Genomic DNA, 6000 nt, shown 5'->3' on the forward strand with positions numbered 1-6000 from the left:
TTTGATGAGGAGGCTGTTAGACTGTGTAGGCTATTTGAGAAAATCAAAACTTAGGTCTGTAAATGTCTCAAGGACAAGAAATCAAAACCTAAGCACAACCAGTCACCAACTAGGCTTTCCCAATAAGGCAAATGTGTAAGCTGCAGCCAGTGAAATGCCTGCTTTGCTTTCCGCCTTCTCTTCTCAGTCCACTCCCCGAGCTCCTGGCTGGAGTGCCCCTAACCACCTGAGGTGTGCGGCCACCTGATTCAGAGAGATTTTTGCTCAAATAAACTGAAACATTTTAATCTGACTCCGTTTATCTTTTAACAATACCAACGGCGCTGCTGATTCCTAGGGCACCTATTCACTCTCTAGACCGCTCCCCACTCGCTTCCGTTTCTGCCCCCATCACTGAGCCAAAGCTGCTCCTTCACAAGGAACTGACAGTGTCCGCACTGCCGTACCCCGTGGACTGCGTCAGCCTTCGGTCTGACTTGCCATCCCAGCCGCATTCAGTGACCCCTCTGGTCCCTGCCCTCTTTCCTCACGCTCCTTTGTCTCCAGCTCCATTGGATTCTCACGGGGTTTTCTCCCCTCCCTCCTTTCTCAGTCCCTCATCAGCACCTCTTGATCTTTCTACCTCTTGACCATTGGAGATGCTCAGGACTTGGGATCCTCTCTCCTTTGCTCATTTTTCTTGTGCTCCCTAAACAGTCTCATTCATGTGCATGTATCTGTGAAGATGCCCAGACCTCTTTGGAGTTCCAGAATTATGCATCCAACTGCCTCTTTGACAGCTCCACTCGGCAGCCTCACAGGCATCTCAAACCTAACCGATGCAAAACCACACCCGCCTCACTTTTCTTCCAGATTTCTTGACTTCAATAAATGGTACTTCAGTCCCCCCAGATGATTATCTCAGAAATGCTACAGTCTTGGAAATCATGTCTCAGGGAGTCCTACACAAGTACATTACCCATTGCTTTCTACCATTCCTACATATCTTGGCTCCTTCTGCTTTTCTCCATCCCCACTGCTAACACCCCAGTCCCAGCCTCCGCATCTCTCACCTGCACTATTGAAAGTCTGACACTCGCCTCCCTGCTTTTGATCTCCATACAGCCTGGGTGATCACCTAAAAAAGCAAATCTGATGTTGCCTTGCCTCCTGCTTCAAAATGTTCAATTTCTTCCTATTAGGAGAAAATTGAAACACCTCATCCTGTTGTCAAAGGTAGAGCTTAGGGGTTCTCAGTGTTGGCTGTACATTAGAATCATCTGGGGAGCTATTTAAAAATTCTTTTGTCCAGAGCCCACTTCAGACCATCTTCACCTGTGGGGTGCAGGCACTGGTACTTTTCCGATCTCCTCCCCAGTGATTCTTAGATGGCGTCAGGGTTGAGGACCGCTGAGCTACCCTGTTTAATTCTGCACCTAATTTCACATTTCTCTCCCCCTTGAAAAAATACGCTCTGATCATGGTAGAGTCCATGTAGTTTTGTACCTTAGAGCTTTCAAATATGCTCCTTCCTCTGCCCTGAATGCCTCATTCTGGGTCTGGCTAAATTACACTCACACTTCAAGTCTCAGTGTATACTTTCCTTCAGCAGAAGGGCCTCCTCCTACACCCTTTCCTATCTCAGTTATCTCCCCTCTATTTTATCTCTAAGAGACTTATTTTATTTCCTTGTGTCATTTACTATAGTGTGAAATTTCCCATTTAGTTGCATGCTTATTCACTTAGTGTCTGTCTTATGCAATAGACTGTAGGCTCCATGAAGGCAGGAACCAGGTATTTGGCTGATGTCATTGTCACAGCACATCCTGCAAGGACTACCCCACAGCAGGTGTTCTGAGGATACCAGGGTCACAGAGAACAGTGACTGGTCCAATAGCAGTTAGCTGTGCCATTTACTAGCTGTTGATAATGGGAAAATCACTTATTTTCTTGAGCTTTAATATGAAACACGGATTGCAATCACTATTTTGCCCACTTCAGAGTCACTGGAGCTTCAAATAGGATAACAGATCAGAATGTACTATGTATACCATAAGGCATTACATAAATCTTAGTAAAATTGCCAGTGTATAGCAGGTTAATTATTATCAGGTCAACCCATCTGTAAAGAGAGTCCTTTCTTATTATAGGTCAGGAAATGGTTAGGCAGCTTAAATCGTTCACCTTAGTCCCAAAGGTGCCAACTTGCAAGCAGAGAGTGACCAGCTCCAAGCACGGCCAGCTCCTCCTCCCCATCCCCTCCCCCCCTCCGCCTCCATCCTCCCTTTCTTTCTCCTTGGCTCTTGGCTTCCTATTGTCTCAATCCCCACCTGTGACTTGCAACTTTGTCTAAGGCACTTTCTAAAAGCAATAATCCTTATTTGACCTCATCTTTCAAAACTTTTATGCACTTGAGGGACTGTTTCCTACAAATTACTGTTCCAGGAAATTATTGAGCAGTGCCAGTGTGCTGCTGAGAACCAAAGCAGATCCCCAAAGTGACAATGGAAATGAGGGACCCTGGGGAACCCGGCCCCTTCACAGCCACAAGTCGTTCAGTTATCCTCTTCTCAAACTGGAAGCACAAGGAGTGATAAAGCAGCAGCAGACTCAATTCATAAATGGGATTTGTTTTAAGACGCTGGTGTGTTTTGATGGAGAGAGCAAGGAAATACGAAAATAGCATTCATTCAATAGACACTTGGTGAGCATTTGCTGCAATATAAGCAAGCATTTATATTAACTTCATCAGGTTGTATTCTCGTTTTCTTATCAGATATGAACAGCTTTGTGACTCCAACTTTATACAGAACAACACTCAGAAATGCTTCGTGAATGTGTCCAGGTCACGTACCTGGGAAGTGGTGCTGATGTGACGGAAAGCACAGGGTGGGTATAACAAGGTCAGGAGGTATTTTTGAGCTGTTGCTTCTGCCTGGGATGCCCCTGCCGCCACTACGCCATCCTTCCAGCGACCACTCCTTGCTGGAAGAGTTGCGCTGCTTCTGAGAACTGTCCTCTGGAAGCCCTTCTCCTGGCCTACACCCCTCTCTCCCTCCTCTGCTCTGCCTCCTGTGTGCTCCTGTCTCTGTATTTGTCGGTCGGTGCTTGACCCTTGCCCTCTCTGGAGGGTTTTTTGCGGACCTTCAGACCAGCTGGGACCTGTGGCCTCTGACGGTGCATCCCCCAGGCTTCTCCCCTGTCCTCCTCCTGCTCTGCCTCCTTAGACCGTTTCTCTGCATTTCACATAATCAGCTGGAAAGCAACCAACGGTTGGATGCTGCTCACCCTCAACCCTCCCCTTCCCAAACCCTAACTGCCCAGGGGTCCGTTCCGACCAGAGTTGCCAAATAAAATACAGGAGACTAGTTAAATGTGAATGTTATATCAAAATAATGGATAAATTTTTGGCATATCTACAGCCCAAATAATTGCTTGGGATATACTTTTACAAAAATGTATTTGTTGTTTATCTGCAGTTCATATTGAACTGGGCACCCTGTTCTGGTTTTTGCTACATCTGGCAACTCTAATCCCAACTTCACTTTCCTGGGGGCCCAGGTAGTGGGAAGGCGCAGTGGGGAGAGCTTGTGTGAGCTGGGCTGCAGGACGCTGCTCCGGCCTTAGCTCTTCTATAAACTCACTGCAGGGTCTTGGGGAGTCTTTGGCCCCTCTCAGGGATTCCATTTCCCAATGTGCACAGTGCGGGGTTCTGTGGATGTTACTATCTCTTGTCTTGCCCTCCGGCCTAGGAGAGAGGTCCTTTATTTTCCACGCTCCTACCACCTTGCCCAGACGGTAGGAGGGGGCAGTTATTTAATTTGAAGCATGATCCCAGTAGATAGAACCTTCTGATTGCAAGGATTATTTTTTTCCCCTTACAGGCAGTATGGTATTGTAGGGAAAAGCAAAACAAAGCAAGACTTTGACATCCTGAATAGAAGACCATTTATAAGTTAGTGAACCTCTGTCAACCTCCATTTCTGCATCTTACTATTACTAGAGGATTGATATAAACTTCTAGAATTCTCTTTAGCACGTAATAAGCATTTAATCACCAGTAGCCATTATCGCTGAGTATGGATTTCCAGAGCCTGGCAAAGGTTCTGACCCAGGATCGTCACTCTCATTATTAGATGAAAAAATATATATATGAAGGGGTAACTGGAGAGCTAAACTTTAAAGACTAACTGGCCATTCTCACAGAGGGAAGCCTGGAACCCTCCTCCTTGTAGAGAGGATTCCAGTAGGCCTGCATCTGCCTTTTTCTTGAGAAGGCAGTTGCCTGTTGCCTTATTGCCTAGTGCTTGGATAGTTGGAACAAGTTCAGTTAGCTCACAAGAATGGGGAGGGCCTGGAACCCTCTTCCAGTCTTGGTCAGTCAGCTTAGTGTAAGGGCTCTTCAAGCAGGAGACTTCTCACAAGTGTGAGGGCCGGGCTCTAGTGTGTAGACTCCAGGCTCGTGACGTCTGGCCACCTCCCAGGCAGTTGGAAGCATCCGGCATGTTCTTGGCCACAGCACAGAATATGTAGATGAGGAAGTGGGAAACATAACTTGTTCTTTTGGGCAAATTTATTCTTTGGGGACTGATGAATGGGCATGTCCGTCCAACTTCCTGATTGGAGTGCCAACTGCGGAAGATAGTTTGAGTCCTGAATCTGGAGAGCTGGGAATGAGCAAGCCCAGGGAGAAGGGTGGAGGAAGTTAGGAAAGATGGGGACCCCTGGCAGCCAAGGGAGCAAGTGCCCAGGTGTGCTGTGGTCTCTGTGCTGCCTGCCAGGACAGCAGAGGGGCGGCCTGGAGGTGGGAGAGCTCTTGTCTTTTGGTGGAATTAGACCCTTGGAACAGAACTCAGGCCCCTGGGAGGTACCATGTCACTACTAATAACAGTATTAATAACTAGCACTTATTGAGCACTTATGGTATGCCAGACATTGTACTGGGTACTTGATCTGGGTTGTGGAATCAAATCATGATGATCCTTCTCTGACATATTAACGAATATCTGGCCTCATACTCAGCTGATATGGCTAGGTGTTAAAATACTGAAGTAGTTCAAATCTAGTTGGTAAATAGTTGATGACCTGATCTTCCTGAGTGGCTCCCTACCCTTCTGGATGCTTCTGCCTCTTCCATGAGGCAGAAAAGCAGGGGTTTTTCTGAGGGATCTGTACCATACTACACATACTATATATATTTTTTAATGTTGTATTGTAGACTGAATAATGGCTGCCAAGGATATTTGGGTCTTAATGCCTGGAATCTGCTAATGTTACCTTATATGGCAGAAGAGACTTTGCATGTATGATTAAAGATGTTAAGATAGGGACACTTTCCTGGATTATTCTGGGTGGCCCTAAGTGCTGTCGGGCGTGTCCTTATAAGTGGGAGGCCAACAGAAGGCTGAAGATGATGTGATCATGGGGGCAGAGGGAGATCTGAAGATGCTACTGGCTTTGAAGATTGACAGCATGGCCCTGATGCAAGGAATGCAGCTCCAGGGGCTGAAAGGAACAGGAGATGGGTTCTTCCCTCGAGCCTCTGGAGGGAGCACAACTCTGCTGACACCTTGGTTTGGCCCAGTGCACCTGATCTCGGACTTCTGGCCTCTAGAACTCTTAAGCAAATAAACTTGTGTTGTTGAAGCCACTGCGTTTGTGATAATTTGTTAGGGCAGCCATGGGAAACTCAATAGCTGTCTTAACTAAATAACAGGCCAGTGCAGGAGATTAAAGCTTGATGGGATCAGTGATTCACTCCAAGTTGACGGTCTGTGTTTGAATTTAGGCTGCCTTCCTTCAGAACCCATGTTCTTAACAGGACTGCCTCCCAGTAATGTTGCAAGGAGATCGTCCTTAGACCCACTTTGCCATGAGATCGATCACAGAGGCATAGAGACCTATATGACTTTATCCAAGGCCTGAGCTTCACCTAAAGGACAGAGCTGGGATTTGGAACACAAAGGTTTCTTGTTTTGATGATTTCCTTATTAATAGCACCCTTCCACCCTGTGAGCTGGG

The 6000-nt window shown here is 46.8% G+C and overlaps 1 long non-coding RNA gene across 4 annotated transcripts in view; it reads left to right on the forward strand.

The window, feature by feature from the left end:
• LOC140847176 (uncharacterized) overlaps positions 1-5620 on the forward strand; it is a 393974-nt gene extending 388354 nt beyond the window's left edge. For all 4 annotated transcript variants that reach the window (XR_012126880.1, XR_012126892.1, XR_012126889.1 and 1 more), the window contains 2 exons: positions 2756-2868; positions 5198-5620. This is a non-coding gene — a long non-coding RNA (uncharacterized lncRNA). The remainder of the gene's footprint in view (positions 1-2755; positions 2869-5197) is intronic.
• Positions 5621-6000: the final 380 nt, after the last annotated feature.

Source organism: Manis javanica, chromosome 2 (genome assembly GCF_040802235.1).
Source record: "Manis javanica isolate MJ-LG chromosome 2, MJ_LKY, whole genome shotgun sequence".
Taxonomy (NCBI): Eukaryota; Metazoa; Chordata; class Mammalia; order Pholidota; family Manidae; genus Manis; species Manis javanica.